This window comes from Zootoca vivipara, chromosome 11, assembly GCF_965207765.1.
Source record: "Zootoca vivipara chromosome 11, rZooViv2.hap1.1, whole genome shotgun sequence".
Classification (NCBI taxonomy): Eukaryota; Metazoa; Chordata; class Lepidosauria; order Squamata; family Lacertidae; genus Zootoca; species Zootoca vivipara.
In genome coordinates this window covers 28,414,842-28,440,174 of record NC_142594.1, presented here as the reverse complement: position 1 = coordinate 28,440,174, position 25,333 = coordinate 28,414,842, and the positions used below count along the sequence as shown (strand labels likewise).

The following is a 25,333-nucleotide window of genomic DNA, read 5'->3' as shown; positions in this document are numbered from 1 at the left end:
GCAGGTAGGTGGGTGTAGTTTGGCGGAAATGGACTTGCGGGTCAAATTAGGAACCAGAGACAGACCTAATTAGGGCCCTGTCCCTACAATAAAGAATTGTGGACATGTGTCTTTGAAAAAGTTTCAGTGTTTCTTTATACCTGATAAAGAACGACTAGAAATACAGTTTCATACATTTTGCTCATCAAATACGCATCAGTTTTGTAACTGTAGAACTTGAATACCTTGGAAGTCTTTCTGTAAAGCAGCATCAAAACATCAAAACTCTGTTCAGTTATCCTTTCTCAAAATACAGTGTTGTTGAATTAACTTGAATTAACATTTTTTGGTAACTAGATCCCTTATCTCATTATTATGGATTTACATTCTACCTAAAAATATAAGCATGAAACATCTGCTCTGTCGATGTGTAAGTGTATTTGTGTGTACAAACCTACAGACAGAAATGTATGGAGTACCATTGCATTGAAACAGGTAAGAACACAGATGCTCTGTTAATTAGTAAGAGACAGACAAGACTGTTTCCCACATCTTCAGGCAATAATTATGGCTTTCTTGCTTTATGAATATCATGCATTCTCATTCTAGATCGATTCTAATCTTGTTTTTCCTCAAGCAGATGGCGAAATAAGTCTATTTTCTATGGCACTACTGAGACTGCTTTAGTGAATGTGCCTTTCTCATATTACTAGATCTGCATTGCAACGGGGAATATAGTTCTCAATCCCAACAATGAAACAGGGCCTATCTTTCCTTTTAGAGGATGAATGGAGGCATATAATCTTCTAGAAGAATCCACACATTTGCTAGCATATGAGCTAGCATGCCTCTGTTCACTTTCCTCTCATGAAATGCTTTGCTTGCAGGAATAGGAGGGAATGTTGTTTTTTGAAACTGAGACTGGTAAGATAACTAATTGTCATTGTACGTTCTGTAATCTTTCGTGCAAGGGAAAGCACAGAGAATTTCTCTTCCCTCTAGGGCGGAGTGGCTAACCATTATTTCATCCTTCAAGGTCCATGTGCCAGTAGTTATGGCAATTGAACATGCACTCACTTGTGTGCATGCATGTACAGACCACACATGTACCACACATGCTCATGTAGTGAGGGGCAAAGGCGGTGGGAAGGAAAGATAGGGGAAAAAGGTTTATTTCAAGCTTAAGAAAGGGGCACAGAGTTAACACTCCAAGATTCTGCACACCATGCAAAGGCATGGAGGTCATTTTTATCTACAAAGTTTCATGTGAACACTACATGTTGCCAATATGCGTCAGCTACCTGAGGCATGATCAGCACATATGCACATTTCCATTGGTCACAGAAGTGTGCTCCTCTCTGCATATACAACACCATTCCAACGGGGGAAGAGTTGCAATTTTAACTTGGCCTGCTGTCCATATCGGCTAGCTGTGACCATCCATTCTTAATTTACCACTGTCTTCGAGTTCCTTTGAAGTTCCCTTGTGAAGGTCAGCTCATTCTCGCTGCAATGCGCCAAATGATAAGGAAGTGAGGGGCGCAAAAATGGGTGCTATACTAGCAAAACATAGAAAATACCATTTCTATACCCAGATTAGAGCATGCAGGGAGAAATGAAAAACTGCAGTTTGAGCAGCTAGGGGAGAAGGCAACTTATTTAACTTGCTCACCAGACATACATAACGCAGACAGCCCACACAAGCCAGACAGAATTTCTCCCTCCCTCCCTTTTTTGCACACACACAGGCACACACATGAATGCACACAGGAAGATATACAGGCCACTTCCTCTTCTGCCTACCCATGCCAATGATCAGCAGAAGAGTGGGGCAGGTCTCCTCAATGCAGTGAAGAAGGGGCACTCTTTCTTGTTTCCAGAGCACGCTGACCTCTCCTATGTGAGAGATGAGGTGCCATTAGAGGCTGAGCAGAGAGGAAGGTCTGTCTGGGGGACCACCTGAAAATGGCATCTTGGGCCTGACCATTTGTCACTTTTTGTAAAGCAAAAAGTCTACAACTTTGCTTTGAACTGTTAGGAGGACTTTATTCTCTTTCTACCCAGCCACGTCTAAATATTTTGAAGGCTATCCTTAACTTTGAAGTTTGACAGATTTTACTCCATTTCTTTGCACATGTAACATTCCTAATACAAGGAGCTAGAATTACAAGTAGCATAGTTGTGTTACTGTTTCTTAGGCATGTATGAATGTTGTTTGCTAGTATTGCACTATATGTGTACTTTGGGCCTTTAAAATTAAAATTAACTTATATTTGTGTATGAACAGGTTGTGGTCCATGACCACTTCCTTATGGCAAGGATGAGTTTGTGCAGCATCTGTCCTGCATTGGAAAACCACTCAATTTTGAGCACAAGGCAGGGCAAGTCAACTCAATTTCACCCCTCCTAAGAGCAGCTTTATTTTCTCTTCCTTTTCACGTGGGAAGTCCATTCTCTTTTGTCCCATACTCTTTTCTCCTTTGGACGAGGCCACAATATGCATAGCATCTTTTACTGATGGGCGTATCCTATTGATTTACTACTGTGCAGCAGTTGTAAAGATTAGAACAGATGGTCTCCACTCCTTGCTTATCTGTCCACTTCACTACATCGAACACCATTTATTCCAAGTGAGAAATACTTTATGTGCTCTCCCACCACAGCTCCTGTCATTTAATGTGATGTACAATGAAGAGGGAAATGAATAAAGACAGGCTGGGCCTTTGGTGATTTATTACTAAAGACTTCACTGCTAAGATTACTCTACTTAAGAGACTTTTCAGGCTCTAACAGTTAGTTAGGCCAGCCTTGCTAAAAGGTGCACAGCTTTTACAAGCCACAAACCATTTCACCCATCTATCTTCCAATAAAAACAAGCAAAAGAAGAACAGTTGGGTCAGACGAAAACTTCATCTGGTCCAGCACCTTCCCAGTCCCTCCAAGTGTCCCTATTTTCCAGGGACGGTCCTGGATTTACGGAAGCCATTCCAGTTTCTGACCTGATCTTGGAATGTCCCATTTTTCCTTAGGACATCCCTATTTTCATTGGAGAAATGTTCTGAGGGTATGGAGTTATGCAACCTCCAAGCCAAGGAGGTAAGTAACTATACAACCTTTAGAAGACATCTGAAGGCAGCCCTGTATAAGGAAGGTTTTTCTAATGTTTAATGTTTTATTATGTTTTTATATACAGTATGTTGGAAGCCATCCAGAGTGGCTGTGGTGACCCAGTCAAATGGCTGTGGTATAAATAATAAAACCATTACTATTACTATTATAGAATAGGCCATCCCTATTTTCATTGGAGCAATGTTGGAGAGTATGCCTTCCTTTTCATAGTGGTCAACCGGATACCTCTGGGAATCCCACAACCTGGTCTTAAAGACAACAGATCTCTCCCACAGTTGCTCCCCAGCAACTCGTATTCCAGAAGCAAACATATTCTGTATATGGGGGTTCTCCTATGCAGTCCTTGTGACTCATAGCCATTGATAAAGTTATCCTCCATTAATTTGTCTAATCTCCTTTCAAAGCCATCTAAGTTATGCAATCGACACATCTCAGTTTCATAATTTCTGCACTGAGTGAGGAAGAATCCCCTGCCAATCAGTTTAATTGGATCAGCTTAAATTCTAATGTTATCAAGAAGGAAAAAAACCCATACCCACTTTCTTCATATTTTATTATATTTATTTTCTTTTATGGCCTGCTTTTCTTCCATCCTGGAAGCCCAAGTAGGGCACATGTGGTTCTCAGCAATGTACCATAGTAGTCTGATGTACCTTCAACTATTATTCTGGGACCTTCCCCTTTAGACATCTCCCCCCCGCCGCCCCTAATAATAATAATAATAATCCCTCCCAACACTTGTCTTTCCTCCTGGCAAGCAATTTACTTTCTTTTGAATTTTATCACTCACTGCCATAATAAAAAAACTTATCAAAATGTCTATTCAAAACTCTGCACTTATTCCTCAAGAGAAAAATAATGGGTTAAAGTTTTAATGGGCAGCACCTTCTGTTTTAAAAGCTATATTACATAAATTCATAATGTGATATGCTACTGCACATCTCAGACTCAAATACTATTCCAGATTATTTATTTTGGTGAATGTAAACTTCTCTTTCAAAATAACTTTGTTTAAAAACAAATAATTTGGGTTTTTTTGTTCACTCAAAACTGTTCTGCTAAATCATTCTTTTGTTCCGAATTCACATTTTCTATCATAGTGTGCTCCTGTTCTGTGTCGTTACTCATCCCATCCCAGTGGGTAAGCAGCAAACTTCAAAGTGCTGTGCAGAACTGAAGAGGACGTGCCGTCTCTTCTGGAAAGATTAAAGCATCTTTCTTGAACATTCTGCAGTCAGCCCCTGCCTGGATGGACTCCTATAACCTAGATATTTCGCTAGATGTTCACAGCCTGCCTCTTAAATCTCCACTGAACTTCTTCTACATGTGCCCCACTTCTAAATGTGCACCCCAGTGCCATTCCCACCCACTTCCCACCTCAGCTGTCTCTCAGTGGCATCAACCTCCAGGTGGATGAAACTGGTCCCAAAACAGCACGGAGCTCTTCTCTGCATTCTTCCCTTTCAGCAGACCCAATGGGCTTGAGGCCTATATGTGGGAAGTCCTGTGTCACAGTCTATTTATAAAACTATTACCAATAAGACAAGCAACTTCATTTACGACCCTTCCCTGCCTAATCAGCATCCTGCACAAAGGCCAAGAAACACTGGTGCCTTGTACAACTAAGAGCCATTCCATTTTTTAAAATTGAGGGTGAGGACCTAGGTTTGTGAACATCTGCGCACCTGACTAGAAACTTCAGCCAGCCCAGGCCCTTTAATGAGTGACACACATCATGAAACACATTTGCCTCAACTTAATGCAGACCCTCCGTGCCCCTATTTTCCAGGAACAGTCCTGGATTTACAGAAGCCATCCTGGTTTCTGATTTGATCTTAGAATGTCCAGCTTTTCCTTAGGATATCCCTGTTTTCATCAGAGAAATGTTGGAGGGGGTGTTCTTGTGTGATGGCCCATGCTTTCCTATTTCCCCTCCTCCACTCAGCTGAATGTGCTTTGAATCCCCCATCAGATATTTGCTTCCAATGCACAAAGGTTGGAAGCAGACCTGGTGGGGACTTGGGACATTGAGGGTAGGGTGGTTCATGCGGCCCTGATCCACTCTATGGATTCTTTGAATGCCAGCAGACATAACACCTTAAAAGGGTGAGAGAGGAGACCCGTTCCATCAGCCTGGTTAAGATCAAGTGCCTCTTCCTGCCCCTGAAATCTGTCCCCAAGTCTCTGTATTTTTGCTTATTTTGCTCCTCTTTCATGTCCCTTTTGTATCATGCCTTCTTAAGTTGTGAGCCATTGTTTAAAATGGTGAGCTGCCTTGAGTGCTGTGGCAGGAATATAGCCCGTAAGTGTATTATTATTTGTTTAATCTATTGTGTGTTGAATTTATATTCTGCCCTCCTCCCCAAGGAGCCCAGCGTGGCAACAGATACGCAATTTAAAAGCGAAAACATCATTTCAGTAAAGGGACCCCTGACCATTAGGTCCAGTCGTGACCGACTCTGGGGTTGCATGCTCATCTCACATTATTGGCCGAGGGAGCCGGCGTATAGCTTCCAGGTCATGTGGCCAGCATGACAAAGCCGCTTCTGGCAAACCAGAGCAGCACATGGAAACGCTGTTTACCTTCCCGCTATAGCGGTTCCTATTTATCTACTTGCATTTTGACATGCTTTTGAACTGCTAGGTTGGCAGGAGCTGGGACCAAGCAATGGGAGCTCACCCCGTCACAGAGATTCGAACCGCCGACCTTCTGATCAGCAAGCCCTAGGCTCAGTGGTTTAACCCACAGCGCCACCTGGGTCCCTTAAAACAGCTAAAACATTCCAAAAACAATTTCAGTTAAAGACATATAAAAACAGTTACGGTTAAAAACAACTTTCCGTCCAATGATCTCAGGGTTGCAAGGAATGGTATTCCTCAGCCACCAAACACGTTTTCAAATTCCTCCTGAAAGTTAATAATGTTGGAGACAGGTGCACTTCATTAGGTAAGTACGAAAATGTAGGTAACCAAAATTAAAAGTCTGCATGGGGGGAGGGGGGGAGTTCATCATCTCCCTCCTAAATGCCCTATGGCTCTTTAAAATACCTCATCTCCACTACAGACCCAATTCCAGCACATAGATCTGTAGCATCAACTTCTGAGGAAAGAAAATGAAGGAAAGGTGTGATTCAGGAAAATAGATAACTTGGGGATAGCTTTTGCTGAACATGATTGACAGGGCTGGATTTAGGTGTGATGAGGCCCTAAGCTACTGAAGGTAATGGTGTTCTTTATATGTCCAGCTGTCCTTTGTCAACAAGAAATTGTCACTGTTTTTTGTGTTGAATATGGTAATTTATGGACCTAATAGGTATCTAAAGTCATTTGCACATAACAAAATATGTATTTTATCAAAGTGATTGTTGAACTGAAATACAATTAAGAAGTATATTAATAGTGAAATACAATTAAGAAGTATATTAATAGTGAAATAATAATTAATAATTATCCAGGGTTTTTTTCCTTTAATTTTTTGGGGGGGCCCCTAAGAGAGTAGGGCCCTAAGCTATAGCTTGTATAGCTTATACGTAAATCCGGCACTGATGATTGATAGGATGAATCAGACCCATTAGTTACAAAACTGTGTGGAAGTTTATGGGATAATTGAGGCCCACAAAAATTGGAGCGTTGAAGAAAGTTGTCACATCACCTGGGTTGAAGTGATATTCAGTTGCTAGTCCAATTGATTTCAAAGGAAAAGGGGTGACATTTCGTTCCACCTCAGGCAGCAGAGTCTTTTGTGTCGGCCCTGGCTAGAACTCTCCTCTTCCCTGACAGTTGACCACGATGGCTGTGGCTGATGGGAGCTGGAATCCAACAACTGGAGGACCAAAGATTCCCCATCACCGTTTTAGCACATTATACAAGTGAATAGAGTTGTGTGCAATATTTCTGTGTGCTTGACCAAAACTGCCTGAGTTTTAAGATCAGCTTCAGAGACTTTGTTCTGTGGCCCGCCAATATAATTTTGGTGGATATCACAGTTAGGGACTTTTCAGTGGAGGCCTCATACCTTTGGAATTCCCACTTAGACCTGCTTGGTACTGACGGGCTTTTAATAGGATTCTGCGGGTTTATTATCTTTTTTTCCCCCAGCCCACTTTTAGTTGAGTGCTGTTTCCTGGGTTTATCTTGCTGCTTCTTATTTATTTAGGGTGATAGTTAGTAAATTTTTTATATGATTTTATGTAAAAAATAACATAAAAATGCCAACTACCTCAGGAAGGCTATGCACTGAATAGTTGGTTAGAAACCAACCTAAATTCTCCAAAGCTTTGAAAATGCAGTATTTTTCTTAAAAAATAAGGCAGAACAGAATGACACAACGTTTCTTCTGAGAAACTGTAGCCTTAATGGCTTGTTAATCCCAGGCATACTCTCCTTTGTTCTCAGCTATTGAACTGGAGACCATTTTTCAATCCAAGCAGGGAGGAAAGTCCTATTAAAAAAAAAAATGAAAGAGAAACGAAGCATGCCTGCAGAACAGAGCTGACTTACATTTATAAATTTATACTTTGCTGTCCAGCTGAACGCTGCAGTGCTCAATTCAGTTCATAATTTGTTGTGGTAAATTCTTTTAACTAGTGAGATCTCTTCCAAACCACACACCTTTAATGTAGACGTAAAAAAGCAATATATATCCTGAAGAAAGGCTAAAACTGATTTCCCAGAAACCACTTTCTCCTGAGAAGAAGAAAAGGCTCTAATAAATTACATTTCCTCTCTGGAGTTCAAGGTCTGTATGCTTCTGAATACCAGTTGCTAGCCATCAGCTGGTTTTGGACTACAATTCCCATCATCTCTGACCACTGGTCCTGCTGGCTATGGATGATGGGAGTTGTTGTCCAAAAACAGCTGAAGACCCAAGTTTGGGAAACACTGGTCTAGCTTATTGTGTTGTCTGAACCTGGACTCATGGTTTGTTTCAGCACGTTACCTGTGCTCTCATGCCGTCTTTTAAATCCACACTATCCTCACCCCCATTTATATGCATGCAACACAATTCAGATTAGGATGTGGCATCATCACATCAATTTACACCTTCAAGCTGGCCCATTTAAGGGCATAAAGGTAAAGGGACCCCTGACCATTAGGTCCAGTCGTGGACGACTCTGGGGTTGCGGCACTCATTTCGCTTTACTGGCCGAGAGAGCCAGTGTACAGCTTCCGGGTTATGTGGCCAGCATGACTAAGCTGCTTCTGGCGAACCAGAGCAGTGCACAGAAATGCCGTTTACCTTCCCACCGGAGCGGTACCTATTTATCTACTTGCACTTTGACACGCTTTCGAACCGCTAGGTTGGCAGGAGCTGGGACCGAGCAACAGGAGCTCACCTGTCACAGGGATTCGAACCTCTGACCTTCTGATCGGCAAGCCCTAGGCTCTGTGGCTTAACCCACAGCACCACCCGCGCCCATGGGCCAGGGGGCAGGCTGTGCCTACATATGCCCCTAGTGGCTGTTTGAGCCATAGGAAGAGAAGCAAAACACCCAGCTGAATTTTGCATGATTCTTTATATTGGTGCACTTTGAAGATTGACAGCCCATTTTAGATGGCTAGAATAAAATAATAAAATTTGGGTACCCCCAGGAGTGCCCAGCTTTCTACAGCACCCTTGTAAATTATCCCCTTGCCTTCCAGTTCCACGATGCCTTATTTCAGACTCCTGACCATTTCCTTCATCCTTTGACCTTCAAAAGACAGGACCAGATTGCCAGTTTGGCCTTCATCACGGCCTCTTCCTATCTGATTTGGACACTTGGCGTTTGTTCCATGAAGTCTGCCGGCCCAACAGTCAAGGAAATGAGGACTATGCCGCAGATGAATGAGTGCATTTGCTCCGGTATTTTGCTCCGGTAAATTGCTTGTTATACCATTTACCGCTCATTATTTCTGCAACTCCTTCCCAAATTTGTTGAGCAAACAAATTTATCTAAGAGGCTGCCAACTGCTACATACCAAAGCGACTGCCGTTGAAAAAAAGGGTCCGTGCTGAAAAAGGAACCAGGCAATAACGACAAGGCTGCCTTTGTCCTGATGCATCTGCTGCTCTGTCATATGACTGTCCAGCCAGAATCCATCACAGGCCGGGCTTTGGTGCTGGCAATCCATCAGCAGTTAGAGATTAAACAGCCATGCTGGGAGTGGAAGAGTGACTGGAGAAATTAATTATATCCCTACACCTGAAATCCAAGCCCTATTCTTGCAAGCAATACTACCGGTATGTGTCCAAGGAAGCCAGAATATGATTACTCTCCATACTCATTAGTCAGGGCACGAGATGGAAGAAAACCTGCCAGTTCAGCTTCAGTGGAAATTGGAGGAAATTTGTGTCCTTCAGTTGGCTGCATTTTAGAAATTAACTTCCACGCCTATACATGCCAAGAGCACAATTACTGTCGTCTCAAAGGCACACAACATGTGTTGTGAGTAGCTTTTTCACCCTAATCTGGAGAGCCCTGTGTAACAGATTCACACACGGTCTTATCTAGTCTTCTTGTTGTTTAGTCGTTTAGTCGTGTCCGACTCTTCGTGACCCCATGGACCAGAGCACGCCAAGCACTCCTGCCTTCCACTGCCTCCCGCAGTTTGGTCAGACTCATGTTGGTAGCTTTGAGAACACTGTCCAACCATCTCGTCCTCTGTCATCCCCTTCTTCTTGTGCCCTACCCCTCTAGCCTAGGGGTAGTCAAACTGGTGCCCTCCAGAGGTTTTGGGCTTCAAAGCCCATTAGCCATAGCCAGCATGGTCTGGGAGGATGGAAACTGTAGTTCATAACATTTGGAGGGCACCAGTTTGCCTACCCCTGCTCTTTTCATTTCTATGTGGAATCAAAATGTATTGCATTGTGCGTGAGCATCATTGGAGAGAACAGGACATCTCTTGCAGGCTGGAATACTGTGGCATTTTCCTCTGTGATAAGTCACTGGACCCAGTGGTGGACCTGCACTTTGGGGGCCTTGAAGCTTGAACTGTGCTATGTGGTCTCCTTTGCAACCAGCAATGGGGTCTGTGTAACCATTGCTCAATGGGATTGTTCCATGACAGATCACTACAATTTTAAAAACCCCATAAAACTTCTGCATCTCAGATTATGTTTAAAATTACTGTACTCTTCCTTTACAACATTTGTGCTACTGACACTCAAACTTTGGAACTGTTGAAATATATACAATAGGAAATTAATACATTTGAGTCATGCGACCCCAATTTCTTAAGCAACATGGACTAAAGTCATTAGTTTTATAGTAAATCCACCCTTGAGTGGACTGGTGTAATAACTGGCATGCCCGGTATGGAATATTCACTGCTGGACAAATCTCCTGAAAGTGGTGGGTTTCTAGGGGGCGAGGATCCCCTAAAATTCCTGGGCGCCAAGTTTTCCCTATAATTTCAGAAATTAGTCAATGTGTGGTTTAATCAATGTAGAAGAAGAAGAGTTTGGATTTGATATCCCGCTTTATCACTACCCTAAGGAGTCTCAAAGCCGCTAACATTGTCCTTTCCCTTCCTCCCTCACAACAAACACTCTGTGAGGTGAGTGGGGCTGAGAGACTTCAGAGAAGTGTGACTAGCTCAGGGTCACCCAGCAGCTGCATGTGGAGGAGCGGAGATGCAAACCTGGTTCCCCAGATTATGAGTCTACCGCTCTTAACCACTACACCACACTGGTGTATTTAGCAAGCCCTAAAAAATGAGTCGAGTCAGTTTCCTTGGGAGATTGGCTGGCAGAGGTGTCATCAAAGAATGAAAACAGATGTTGGCAGAATCTGACAAATGGTGGGAAATTCAGTCTCAGACAAGAAGGGAGGTGGAGCCCTTCCCGCAGACAATAGCAGAGTTGGGAGGGGGGTGTTGGGAGGGTTACAGGGGGCGTGATGTCACTACAGGAAAAAATGTCCCTTTTGCACAAGGTTTGGGTTGCATTTTTAGCAAGAGGTTTTGAAGAAGAAGAAGGGTGGAGCCAGTTGCCATGCGGGCTGAGGGACAGACAAGCCCCTCGTGAGACAGAATAATAGAATCACAGAGCTGTAGAGTTGGAAGGGCTCCAAAGGCTCATCTAGTCCAACCCCTTCAATGTAGGAATCCTGCCCACAGCCATCACTGGGGGGGGGGGCTTGACCCACCAACCTTCTGGTTAACAGCCAGATGCACTGACCAGTGGCATCACAACGGGGGGGGGGGGGCGGCAGGGGGTGGTTCACCCTGGGAGCCATGTCTGGGGGGATGACAAGAAGGCACCCTGGGGGGGGCTCACAATGGCGCGAGCACCGCCGCAGCCACATGTGGAGGATCCTCCATTGGCAGCTGCAGCCGTGAGCAGAGGATCCCGGCGCCGGCGGCAAACCGCTATGTACAGCGCATGTACGGCGTCACATGTACAATGCCGCACATGTGCCCTACGTAGTGACGCCCTGCCCCGGGTGTCACGACACCTTCGTTCGCCCCTGGCACTGACCCCTCGTGCCACCGAGGTGTGATGCTCGGAACCCTCTCTCCATCCCAACCCAGGTGTAAATATGTGTAAATAAACCATATTTCATAAAGAAATATGGTTCATTTCACTGTGACTTATTTCCCCCCAAGAAAACACAAACCCCGGCTACGTGCCAAGACCCCCGGAATCTCACCTGCTCAGCAGAGATGGGGGTGGCCGGCAACAAAGTATTGAGAACGAACCATTTGTTCGGCATGTCTACAACAAATCACCTGTAGAGACGTCAAATTATGATGCCAAGGTTCAGAAAGAGCAGCACACAAATAGACTACCACACAAAGAGCATCTCTCTCCACGATTGGCCTCTTGTCCACTGGCAAAGTCTCTGCCTAATGGGGCTCCTTGGCTTATGAGTTATCCTTTCCTGGCAGTGGATGGCCAAGTCCTACCCCATAAACCACAACCGTTATGCAGAGACTTGGAGTGATCTGGGGAAAACCTATGCTGCTATTCTCACTGTGACCCTAGATCTGTGGTTCCATTCTGCCTCCCATTATGCAGGGCCTCCAGTGCTCAATCGCTCATCTGGATTCATGGAAATATTATTATCATGCGCAGCAATGAATTCCTACCTGAAAAGCAGCATTTACCAGGGATGGGAAATCTGTGGCCCTCCAGGTGCTGTTGAACTCCAACTTTCATCAGCCCCAGTCAGCATGGCCAGTGGTCAGGGGTGATTGGAACTGGAGTCCAGCAATATTTGGAGGACCAGAAGTCTCCCAGATCTTAACAATAACATCTTGATATAGTAGGGGTGTGTGTGTGTGTGTGTGACAAGGGAATAGACATGTCAGCAACACTTTAAAATTATAAAGCCAACCGTGAAAAACAGCATCTATGACAGTAAAAAGTATTGCACTGACCTAGATCATGAATATCGTTTAATATATTCCTATTTCATATTCCCTCCTCTTCTTTACTGCTTTCTTCTTCCTTCTATTCTCTCCTCTTCCCTGTCACTTTCTCCTGTGTTCCAATTAATTAGGAAGAGAGTTGTGCGCTACATGTTAGCCAACCATATGGTTAAACAAAAACACAAAAACACCAACTGAATTTACACATGAACATTTGTTCCTGGGTGATTGGTCTCTGGGAAATTAAAGGGATTCTGAATCTCTATCTGTCTATAGATAGCACAATAGACACATGCATATAGAACAATAGTCATTGTTGAAAGCTGAGGACTGACTGAAATTGAAGAGAAAACACAACAATTATTATTATTTGTAATGAAGTCCTTAAATAATCTAGCCATATTTCCAAGGTCTGCAGCTATTTAACTTTTGTACACCAGGTGGCATGCTGGGAAGAAATTGCCTTAGCTAATTAGGAGGAGTCATAACCTACCTGCAGTATCATTTAATTCTGGTAAATAATTGAGTCCACTATTAGCTGAAACCATTACCTTCGACTGTCTTCAGGCAATTATTATTCCATCTTGGTTGTTAAGAAGCACTTAATATTATGTTATAAAGACACATACACAGTAAGGCACAATCCTATGCACAGTTACTAAGGAGTAAATGCACATTTACTGTACTATTGAGAGAGCCCCACTGAACTCATTAAAAAGCTGCTGAAAAAGAAAAAGGATCCAAACCCATTTGCCTTTTTTGGTGAAGCTATTGTGGATCCTCCCCCCCCCCCAATCCAACATTTTTATTTGTTTTTAACATATAGCATGGTTCTATAAGCATCACCATACATATAATATATGACTATTCATAATAAACATGAGTTGTTATCTGATTTAGCAAGCAGAAAGTAGGGGGGGAAACTAGGATTACGAATATATAAATCACATCATTAATAAGTTGTCTTCCTGTGATGGTGATGCCTACATATAGCAATCAGACTGCATAGTTTTCTCTCCTCTGAATGACCGGGGGAAATGCTCTGTTGCCAATAGCAGACCACCCATTGATTGCCAATTTCGAGCCACCCAATTTAGAGCCACTTCATGCTTCCATTCTGCATGAAGAGGTCTGTCCAGTTATTATGCAAGAGAGACCCTGGTGGTTCCATCTGGGCCTGTGTGTGGCAAGGATAGTTCACAAACTTATGTGGCTCAGGAGTGGCTCATCTTTGCCTTGGGAAAAAGATGGAGAACTGATGCCCTCCAGATGTTGTTGGAGTCCAACTTTAATCAGCCCCAGCCAGCATGGCCAATGGTCAGGGATGATGGGAGTTCATAGTTGGAAGGGACCACAAGGACCATCCATTCCAAACTCCCCGCAATGCAGGAATCTTTTGCCCAACGTGGGGCTCGAACCAACAACCCTGCGGTTAAGGGTCTCATGCTCTGCTGACTGAGCTACTGTTTCCCCCAGTAATTGTAGGACCAGTAACATCAGGAAGGACACAAGTTCCCCACCTCACCTTCAAATGAACCCCCCAAATGCTACAACACGATGGTTCGTTTGCCTCTGCGGTTTTTAATATACATTTGGTTTCCTGGCATTTTCTATTCTTAGGAGCTGTCTTTAATATTTACAATGAACTCAGTGCACTCTTGCACATTTTATTATGCCATGCAGATGATGCTTAGTACCAGACATGTGTTTTCCCCCCTACAGTACTTGGCTGAGAGTTTATATACTCATGAGCCCTATCTAATGAGATCTCCTGAAGCTTCAATCCATGTTAGTCCACTGTTAGTCAATTATGCTATTGTTTTCTCTTTTTCAGCTCAGGCACTCTCATGCCCTCTCAAAGAATAAAATGCTGCAACCAGTCAATAGGACCGTTGCATTTGCATAACCTTTCATTGTTAACCACAGGCTGCCAGAAGCTGATAAAAGGTGAAATGAACAGCAGCAGCTAACCTCAAATAAATAAATAAATGCCAAATGCATTTAAACCTGGCAGTCGCCCACAAACATAATTGACATATATTGATTTTCAATTGCCACTGGCCTCCAAAATCACATCCTGAGCCGCAGCCGTGCAGGTAAGCGAACAATAACAAACTGCTCTCTTTAAGTTTGTCATAAAAAAGCAGCTCAGCGGCTCGAGGTTTCTATGAAGAGAGAACACACCAGGGCCATCATAGCTGTCAGTCATTTCAGCCCTGAAATGTTTGCAGGAATAAATAATGAATCAACCATAAATGCAGGGTATTCTAAGAGTTAAGACTGATGTAGAGAGACAGACTTTTTTTAAAGAGAGTCTCCAAGTGAATCTACTTGGGAGTTCATGTTTTAGCACACTTGTGTATTGAAAGCTACAGGCGACAACTGCAGTAAGACCAGCGCTAGCAGCTGGAAGATCTGGGAAGCTAGGAAAGAGGTCTTAAACCCTGGGCGCTGTAGGGCACTGCAACTATGACATAGTGAACTGAGACATAGTGAAGCTGAGAGGGGAGGGGAGGATGTGCCGAATTTTGGCTTTGCACAGGGCACCGCTGAAATTTGAAAGACCAAAGTCCTGCCCCTGATTTAAACCAGCCTGCTATGGCCCCTGTAGAATGCAGCAAGCCCAGCTGTTCCAGCTGCATGGGTTAGCTAATCCCCCACACCCACCAAGTTAACTATTTGGTCTAGATAATTTCTTTGGAATATTGGATGTATTCTACATTTGATGAATCATGATCTAGACCGAATAGTTACAATTGATGGCATTTCAATTATTGATACATTTTGTAAACAAATCCCCTACCCGCCAATTTTCTATTTTATTATGCATGATGGCTTTGCTCTGCCTCCACAATCAGAGGCAGTTGCCAGAAACCACAGAAAAGGAGAGTGCTCTTGTGCTGGTAGAAGGCTTCCTACAGGCCACTGTGAGAACTGGGCAGGATTAGTTGGGCCATTGGCCCGATCCATCAGGCTCTTTTTATTATCTTAGTAGCAAGTTGAAATGTGTCGCAAGCTGCTTTGGGTGCAATTCACTACGGGAAAATGGCACAGGAAATAAATAAGACTTAAACTTGGCTGGGATTTTAGTTTGTGCACCGATTTGGGAATTGTGACTTGGGTGCAAGTGAATTTATCCCCCATCCCTACAGCCAAGAACATGTAAGAAATTCTTAGTTATTCAGTTTATAACTACTGTGTTTTTCCAGCCAGGGAATGGTGCTTGCGGGATTTCCAGTGTTAAGTTGCCAAAAATAGATGCAAAATTGTGTGTGGTGGTGGTGGTAGTGGTAGTGGTGAGGGTCATGTATTGCTCTGCCTCAGGCAGCAAAATGTCTTGGGCTGGCTGTAGCAGCAGCAGCAGCAGAGCAGCCACTTCAGTTCACTGCTGCAGACTCACATTATATATAAGTCTACCCAGGCTCTAAATCAGGCATCCCCAAACTGCGGCCCTCCAGATGTTTTGACCTACAACTCCCATGATCCCTGGCTAACAGGACCAGTGGTCAGGGATGATGGGAATTGTAGTCCGAAACATCTGGAGGGCCGAAGTTTGGGGATGCCTGCTCTAAATAAAGCCAGAATGGCAATCACCGGCTAGCAAGAACTGTGCTGTATTTCAAGGGGTCCACCATGTGCCAGATTGCAGCTGTTGTAAAACATGCAGCAACGAGAAACTGCTGCTGGCTCTCTGTATGTTCAGCCCAGCTCAGCTATGTGATCATGTTTCCACAAAGCAAAATATTTGAAAGTGCAAGTCCTGTGCAGAGCAGACTGTAATGAAAGAGACTTGACAATGGCAGTTTGTTGGGAGTTCTCTTTAAAAACACTGAGCCAGGAACACTGGGATCGTTGCTTTGAAGTTGCTAGTGCTTCATCGTTAAAATGATAATTTTAAGCACATTTTTGCTTGAATTGCTTTCAAGCTCCCTGGCCCCTTTCTTCCACAAATTGTTATGGATGGCAATTGGGTAAAATTAATGACTACTTACGCCATGTAGCAGATATGCATTTAATTAATGGCGATCATTAATTCCCTGTTATTGCCCAGAAAATTTCCATGATGCAACTGTGATTTGCGGCTCAAAGCAAATTAGAGAAATGGGTTGCCCTTGAGAGGCGCACGAATTCCTATACATTTTTTCACATGAAGGAGCAGCACCCTTGAATACTGAATGCTGAGAATGGAACTGAATGTTACCAGGACATTTGTGTCTTTGCCAGTTTAGCAAATGATATGCTGTAGGAGTGGAGAAACCCAGAATGTGATCATGTATCATTTAGACCAGGAACCAGGGGAGTCTGTGGTCCTCCAAGACTCTCAATCCCATCCTTGGGACTCCAGGACAGGGGTTGGCAACCTGCGGCCCATGGGCCACAAGCAGCCCATGGGGGGGTTGTTTAAACGGCCCACGAGCCACCCTCGAACTGGGCCGCCCGCTTGGCACAGTGCGGAGCAGGACTTGGCACAGTGCGGAGCGGGGACTCGCTTCCGTGGTGGGAAATCACGTCTGTGCAAGTGCAGCTGCCGGAAATCGCGTCTGCGCATGTGCAGATGTGATCTGGCCCACGGAGTGATCTCTGTGGGAGTAAACCGGCTCAGGCAAGGTAAACCTTGCTGACTCCTGCTCCAGGACATAACATGCTTCCCAGATCACGCCCCTCTCAAGCCGCATCTTCCGCTAGCGCTGCTCTGTGCCATCCTCAAGTGCTTTTTGCTTGACTGGAATATGCTCTTAAACTGCAGTGATGCCTCTTGCTAGCCTGGATGAAGAAATGTTAGAGGTGTGTGTACAACCTCTGAATTTTGTGTGCCTGGAATGTAGCCTTCTGCAAGAAGATAAATGTCACGTCCACTTTCTGCTTCTGTCCCCATCCGCCGCTGTGTCGTGGACTGGCTGGACATAGAGGAATGGTGGGAGAAACCGGCTGGGGAATCCCCAAGGGAAGAAGGCTCAGAGCCCAGGGAGTGGTGGTGGTACAACTATGAGTGGTCAGAGGGAGAAGGCTGGGAAGAGGAGGTGTCAGAAGCTGGAGACTTAACAAGGCTTAGTGAGCTGGGAGAGTTGGTGGCAAACAGAAAACCAGAATCAGAGGCAGAAGCTGAAGCAGGAGAGGAGGGAAGCCAAGAGGCAGATATGAAGCAGGCTGGTGAAGAGCCACAGGTGTCTCCCCCTCCTGCTGCAACAAGCTCACCCACCCAACTTGTCTGCCAGAACCAAAAGAGGCAATCGGAGACTGTGCCTGGGTACAGTCAATGTCTCCTCCTCCCATAACCACTATGTAGCCCATAGAAGACTGCCCACAAAGGAATGCAGTCCTTGGACGGATAAAAGTTCCCCATCCTTGCCACAGGTGGTCGTTTTAAGTGCAATAAAGTCACATCTATCTGCAAAGGCAACATTGCTTCTTTTGACATTCTGCCAACAGGACATCCCTAAAGTGTCACTGTACACAGTCAAGAAGACACTCGTGTGTGTGTGTGTGTGTGTGCAGACTTGCGTGTTATCTACCTTAATGTTATGTTTTGAATAGGCTGTCTATATTATAAATAGAGTCCAAGTGTACAGTAGACATAACCTGAACACCCCCCCTGCTTTAGATCAAAGCACAAGGGGCATCAGTCTTTATTTACGTCAGCACTTTTCTTTGCTTGATAGCTTTTATATTTTCATGTCAGAAACACCGTACCTCAACGTTTCAGAGTTTTACAGCAAACTCCTTCCATCCTGCCCCGTGTTCCTTAACAACATGGTGCCACCCATCAGCCGTTCGGTGTCAGTTCTCACAAATCAACTGCCAGCAGAATGCACTTCCAAGAATAAAAATGAAGATGAAGTCAGCAACATTTGAGCCTGCTCCAAGTTAATGACGAAAGAGCTGCATCCCATCATGAGTGGAGTGGGAACCAAGATCTCTAGAAAGGAGAAGGTAAATCGTTACACATTAGTTGCAACGTGGCTGTCAATATAAATTATATGCTAAGAAAGGAGGTGTTCTTTAAAAACTTCTAGAAAGAAAAACTACTTCATTTATGCACGTTTTTATTCAGTTTTAAGGCAAAAGCAATAAATGGAAGAATCAGCAAAAATATATTTTCCATTATTCCAAGCTGCCTTAATTCTGCAGCCAATTCCATTATATATACCCCACCCCAATCTCTGAGCAGCAAGAAACTCCAAGCATTCCAAGCCGTGTCCAGAAAGTGGTGTTGGGGGGTGAGTGTTCAGAGCCCTGCGCACTCACTTGTGGGGTGTCTCAGGGTTCTGTTCTCTTCCCCATGCTTTTTAACATTTACATGCAGCCGCTGGGAAAGATCATCAGGGGGTTTGGGCTGGGTGTTCATCAGTATGCGGATGATACCCAGCTCTACCTCTCTTTTAAATCAGAACCAGTGAATGTGGTGAATGTCCTTTGTGAGTGCCTGGAGGCAGTTGGAGGATGGATGGCGGCTAACGGATTGAGGTTGAATCCTGACAAGACAGAAGTACTGTTTTTGGGGGATGGGGCGGGTGGGTGTTAGGGACTCCCTGGTCCTGAATGGGGTAACTGTGCCCTGAAGGACCAGGTGCGCAGCCTGGGAGTCATTTTGGACTCACAGCTGTCCATGGAGGCACAGGTTAATTCTGTGTCCAGGGCGGCTGTCTACCAGCTCCATCTGGTACGCAGGCTGAGACCCTACCTGTCTGCAGACTGTCTCGCCAGAGTGGTGCATGCTCTGGTTATCTCCCGCTTGGATTACTGCGATGCACTCTATGTGGGGCTACCTTTGAAGGTGATCTGGAAACTGCAATTAATCCAGAATGCGGCAGCTAGACTGGTGACTGGGAGTGGCTGCCAGGACCACATAACACCGATCCTGAGAGATCTACATTGGCTCCCAGTACATTTCCGAGCACAATTCAAAGTGTTGGTGTGGACCTTTAAAGCCCTAAACGGCCTCGGTCCTCTATACCTGAAGGAGCATCTCCACCCCCATCATTCAGCCTGGACCCTGAGATCCAGCGCCGAGGGCCTTCTGGCGGTTCCCTCATTGCAAGAAGTGAGGTTACAGGGAACCAGACAGAGGGCCTTCTTGGTAGTGGCACCCGACCTGTGGAATGCCCTTCCAACAGATGTCAAGGAAATAAGCAGCTATCCTATTTTTAAAAGACAGCCCTGTTTAGGGAAGTTTTTAATATTTAATGCTGTATTGTTTTAATATTCGATTGGAAGCCACCCAGAGTGGCTGGGGAGACTCAGCCAGATGGGCGGGGTACAAATAATAAATTATTATTATTATTATATAAGCACTTTTCCGGGGCTGAGTTTCTTTAGAATGAAGATTAACAGCAAATCAATGTCTTTAGGATATATGCTTTTAATTACACATTCAGTACATACAACCTGAGCATAGGATGGAGGGGCACACAGCATTAACACCCCAACAGATCTTGCTTCTCCGGTAAGTTTCCAGAAAGCCCAGCACAGAGCAAGACACTTCCTTGTGTTTCTAGCTTCCAACCTGCTTCTGGCTCACCTGACACACAACTCTGCCCATTGTTCTCCTATGTAGCAGCTAGTTGAGGGTGGGGAAGGCCCACCCTTTGTTCTATGGCACAGAGTAACTTATTTGTATTTGCTAAATACAAGATCACTCCACTGGTGATCTTGAAATAGTGTTCTGCACACTTTGTGCACACATTGCACTACATTGCAATGTAGCCAAAACAAAATTCCAAGTACTGTATATTAGTACTTGGCCAATAAATTATTATTCTATTCTATTCTAAATCATTGTACTTAACTAGCCTGTCAAAGTCATTATCTTAACAAATGAGCTGGTTTGGCTGGTTTCCCTCTTATGGAATCTACGGTACCACATGCACACAGGATTACAGGTTTGGAAGCAGACCCCAGCTTCCACCTAATCCCCCCAAAAAACTCCTAACAGTTTATTTTCTATTATCTCAATCTCACACTGCCTTAAACCTGCAACCAGTATGGTAAGTTTCATTAGCTGCAACCAGTAAGTTCCATTATACGTAGTGAGCTGGTGACATGAACCCACAAAGCGCTTGGTAGCAAGGCTTTTTGCAATGAAGTGTAAAGGGACCCCTAACCATTGAGTCCAGTCGTGACCAACTCTGGGGATGTGGCGCTCATCTCGTGTTATTGGCCGAGGGAGCAGGCATACAGCTTCAAGGTCATGTGGCCAGCATGACTAAGCTGCTTCTGGCGAACCAGAGCAGCGCACGGAAACGCCGTTTACCTACCCGCTTGGAGCGGTACCTATTTATCTACTTGCACTTAGACGTGCTTTCGAACTGCTAGGTTGGCAGGAGCTGGGACCGAGCAACGGGAGCTCACCCCATCGCAGGGATCATGGGTGCCAAGTTCCGGATTGAAAAATCCGGGATCAGCAGTGCCGTGGCACCGGAAGTCGCTTCTACGCACTTCCGGACATGCGTAGAAGCGACTTCCAATGCCGCCGTGCCCATTTCCAAAATGTCTGCAGCGCCAGAAGTCGCTTCTACGCACTTCTGGCACAGCGGCATCGGAAGTTGCTTCTATGCATGTCTGGAAGTGCGTAGAAGTGACTTCTGGCGCCGCTGTGCCCATTTCCAAAATGTCTGCAGCGCCAGAAGTCGCTTCTACGCATGTCTGGAAGTACAGTCATACCTCGGTTTAAGTACGCCTCTGTTTGAGTATTTTCAGTTTAAGTACTCCACGGACCCGTCTGGAACGGATTAATCCACTTTCCATAACTTTCAATGGGAAAGTTCGCTTCAGGTTAAGTACGCTTCCGTTTAAGTACTCCATGGACCATCTGGAATGGATTAATCCACTTTCCATTACTTTCAATGGGAAATTTCACTTCAGGTTAAGTACAGTGGTACCTCGGTTTATGAACACATTTGGTTCCGGAAGTCTGTTCATGAACTGAAGCGTTCATAAACTGAAGCGAACTTTCCCATTGAAAGTAATGGAAAGTGGATTAATCCATTCCAGACGGGTCCGCGGAGTACTCAACCTGAAGCGTATTTAACCCGAAGCATGGGTGTAATTGGTTCCGGAAGTCTGTTCATAAACTGAAGCGTTCATAAACTGAAGCGAATTTTCCCATTGAAAGTAATGGAAAGTGAATTAATCTGTTCCAGATGGGTCCACGGCGTTCATAAACTGAAAATTCGTAAACCGAGGTGTTCATAAACCGAGGTTCCACTGTACAGACTTCCAGAACCAATTGTGTTTGTAAACCGAGGTACCACTGTACATAGAAGCGACATCTGGCGCTGCGAACATTTTGGAAATGGGCACAGCGGCATCGGAAGTCGCTTCTATTCATGTCCAGAAGTGCGTAGAAGCGACTTCCGGTGCCGGCGCAGCACCAGAAGAACATGGCCGCCGGCAGGAGCTCCATAATCCGGGGGAATACGGGGTGTTTTGCCATTCGGGACACCTGTGGGAAACGGTAAGAAAATACGGGGGTTTCTTGGGGAAAACAGGGTACTTGGCAGCTATGGCAGAGATTCGAACCACTGACCTTCTGATCAGCAAGCCCTAGGCTCTGTGGTTTAACCCACAGCACCACCAGGGTCCCCTTTTTTGCAATTAGATGCTGCTTAAATTTGGTGCCAAATGCAAGCCCCTATTTCCTCAGAAGCATCTGAATGAATGTGACCCCTTCCTAAAGTAGTACGGCTTGCATTTGGCACTGAATTTAAACAACACCAAATGTAAACCCTGGTGCCAAGGAACCACTGGGAGCACATGGCTTAAGAGTGCATTCCCAATTGCTCATTTGTAACTGGGATTGCATTGGAAGGTTCTTAAATTCAACACCACATGCAAGCCCCACTGCCTTCCAGGAGGGATCCACTTGGGGCTCATAATGACATCAGATGATAGACTTGTCCACCTGTCGAAAGTGGTCTATGGAGAGGTGTCCACTTTTTGATCTGACCCACCAGGTAACTGTGGTTCCCCACCACTGTTCCAAAGTTAGGTTGGTGTGAGCAACTTCAGAGAAGACCTTTTCGAATGGGGTAACCCAACTGTGGAATGTTCTCTCCAGGGGTGACTGTTGGGCACCTACTCTTCTGTGTTTGGGGTAACAGAGAGTTTTGTTTTCTGTTCCACTTAGGCCTTTTAAAACATCAACTGAGCGGTTTCCAGAGTTGTTTCAAACTGCTCTTCTGATACTATTGTTTTCACCCGCAGGCTGTTTTCATTGTTGAGCTCCTTTTTATTGGATTGTTTTATTTTATTGTTGAATGCTTTATAATATGCATGTAAGTGCCACCCTGGGAACACTTTCGAGCTGGAGGTGCAAGATATAAATAAAATGAAATAAAAAGTGGCTTTGCATATGAGAAATGGAAGAAGGGTAGGATGGAGAAAAATCAAATGTTCTGTTTGTGATCATTTATAATGCTGTATGAAAGCCACAGTTCAGATGTAATACTAGCAGAAGTGCATAGCAACTGGGATAAATTATACCTTTTATCCTTTCCTTTCCTTCTCATGTTAATCATCTCACTCATTTGTCAGCCAGCCCACAGCTCCTATCATTTCAGACCACAGATAGCATCAAGAATGACAGTTGTCGATAGCAGCACAATATATCAAATGCATACACCGGATATGCTTATGCTTTATTCATACAGAATAGTGTAATGCAAAGATATCACCATCACAGTGTACACAGGGTTGAGATGATCCACCAAGAAATCTATCTGTGAATGATAGATCGGTGCATTCATCAAGGACTTATTCTTAAGGGGACCATCAGGAAAGCTCTTACTTCTTTATACACCCTACCTGACAATATACGCTTCACTTAGCAACTGAGGTAAGGTGCACACTCGTGTTGACTCTGCAATCCAGGGCGCTCCCACTGCTGGTTTGGGAAGCAATGTTCACACAACGTTAGGCACAATTCATACCTATGGCGTTGTGGCTTATGAAATATCACACTTTTCTCCAAACCAGTTTTGATCCATAGCAGTTGAAACCTAACCATGTTTAGGCTCCAAGTATCTCAGGAACTCTACTGGCCAAATTTGGATTACAGTACCCATCATCCTGACCATTGGCCATGCTGGCCACAGAAGTGGATGAACTAAATTTGTCTTGTGTGATGTTTACATACAGTGGGACTATGTAAACCTAAGTCACAACTCATTCCATGAAAATGTTGCAATATATTTGAGGAGTTGTGTGTGTGTGTGTGTGTGATAATGTGTGTGTATTCCAGAAATACCTTAGTAATGCATTTTTTTGTGATGGCGAAAGAGCTGGCTCTCTCTTGTCTAGGAGGAAGCAAAAGGCTCAGATGCTCCACTTCCCAATTCTGCGTGGAACCAAGCTTGAGGTATATTTTGTAAGCCAAGCTCCTGATTTCTGACTCATTCAGAATGGCAGATCAGATGTCTGGAAATGGCAAAGAAAACCCTTAGATTAGAAAGAAGCCATCCAAACAGTCCAAGTGGGATTTCTCCATCTCCCTCTGCAGCACTCATCATCCTTCCCTTGAGCCTGGTGTGCATCAGAGTGTGGCCACCTCAGCCTCTGGGGGAGATACCCAAGGAAGACTGTGGCATTGGCCCAGCTTCCTTTGTATATTCTCTGACAGCCCTCACTTGTTTCCTTACTAAAACCGGTCAATAAGACGCCTCTGTTTGTCAGCTTGCCCTTCCTCTTTAGCTTCGTGCTGCCCTTGCAGAAACCCAGCAGGGAGGAGGATGGGGACAAAACTAGGATTGGTTGGCGTCTGCCTACCTCCACCTACTGTTAGTCTCTCTGCCTTCTGCCCAAGCAGTCCTAATGGTCACCAGCCAGCACCAGAAATACCCCAAACACACGCTCCCTCTCTGTGCATACAAATTCTGCTCAATGCAAATCTGAGGCAGATCCCCAAATTTGGACACTGCTCTTTCCTCCAGAACAGCTGGGTCTTCTTGCTGAACCCCGCCGCACCCAAACACACAAGCAAACCTCATTACTCTTTTTTTTTTGGCCTTGGGTGTTTTAAAAAATCCTTCTTGGTAAAATATCCTACGTTGTGGTACATCTGAAAAGAGGACTTTTCAGAAATTAGCTACCTGTAGTTAGAGCTGCTTTTCTAAGCCAAAGAAAGGAAATTTGGACAAAGGGTCTCTCTCTCTCTCTCCCCCACCCCTATTCCAATTGATTCCGGATGCCTAGGAACCCCCCCCTCCCCTCCTATAGGCCACAGTAGTTAGCAAGCAGTCAGGTTGCTACACCCAGCTCAGAAAGCAAGGCAGACACATGCATAAAACAATTGTGATCTCAAAGGTGATGACTGAAATCCAGTTTATTCACCCTTCTTCTATGCTGCCATGTCATTGCAAGCACCTACACCCCCCCTTCCTGCGATGGCCAAGCACCTCCCTCCCTGTATATTTTTTGCAGCCAGTTCTCCTTAATGACAGTCAAATAGGACGATGACTGCAAAGGGAGGGAGCATGCTCCGTAGAGCAGTGTTTCCCAACCTTGGGTCTCCAGCTGTTTTAGACTACAACTCCCATCATCCCTAGCTAGCAAGAGCAGTGGTCAGGGATGATGGGAATTGTAGTCCAAAAACAGCTGGAGACTCAAGGTTGGGAAACACTGCCGTAGAGCATCCTTGGCCTTCACCCCCCCCTTATGATTATTATTTTGCTCACGCAAATACCGCTGCTTTTCCCTTCCGCATGCATCCCCCCCCTTGTTTCCAAGATCAGGCGTTGCACAGCCCTGAGCCACTCGGCCTTTCCGTATCGAAGATTTGGGCGTACGTCTCTCAGCTCGGCAGACGGAGCTCCGATTCAAAGGATGGGCAAACAGGAAGGGCAGAGGGCTTCAGCGTCTGCTACGGAGCATGCTC

At 44.9% G+C, this 25,333-nt stretch overlaps 1 long non-coding RNA gene across 1 annotated transcript; it reads right to left on the bottom strand.

The window, feature by feature from the left end:
- Window positions 1-18,027: 18,027 nt before the first annotated feature.
- LOC148684241 (uncharacterized) lies at window positions 18,028-25,300 on the bottom strand. The gene is made up of 3 exons (XR_015946370.1): window positions 25,134-25,300; window positions 23,708-23,877; window positions 18,028-18,379 (listed from the first exon to the last, which is right to left on the bottom strand). It is a non-coding gene; the product is annotated as an uncharacterized LOC148684241 (long non-coding RNA).
- Between the last annotated feature and the right edge of the window lie 33 nt (window positions 25,301-25,333).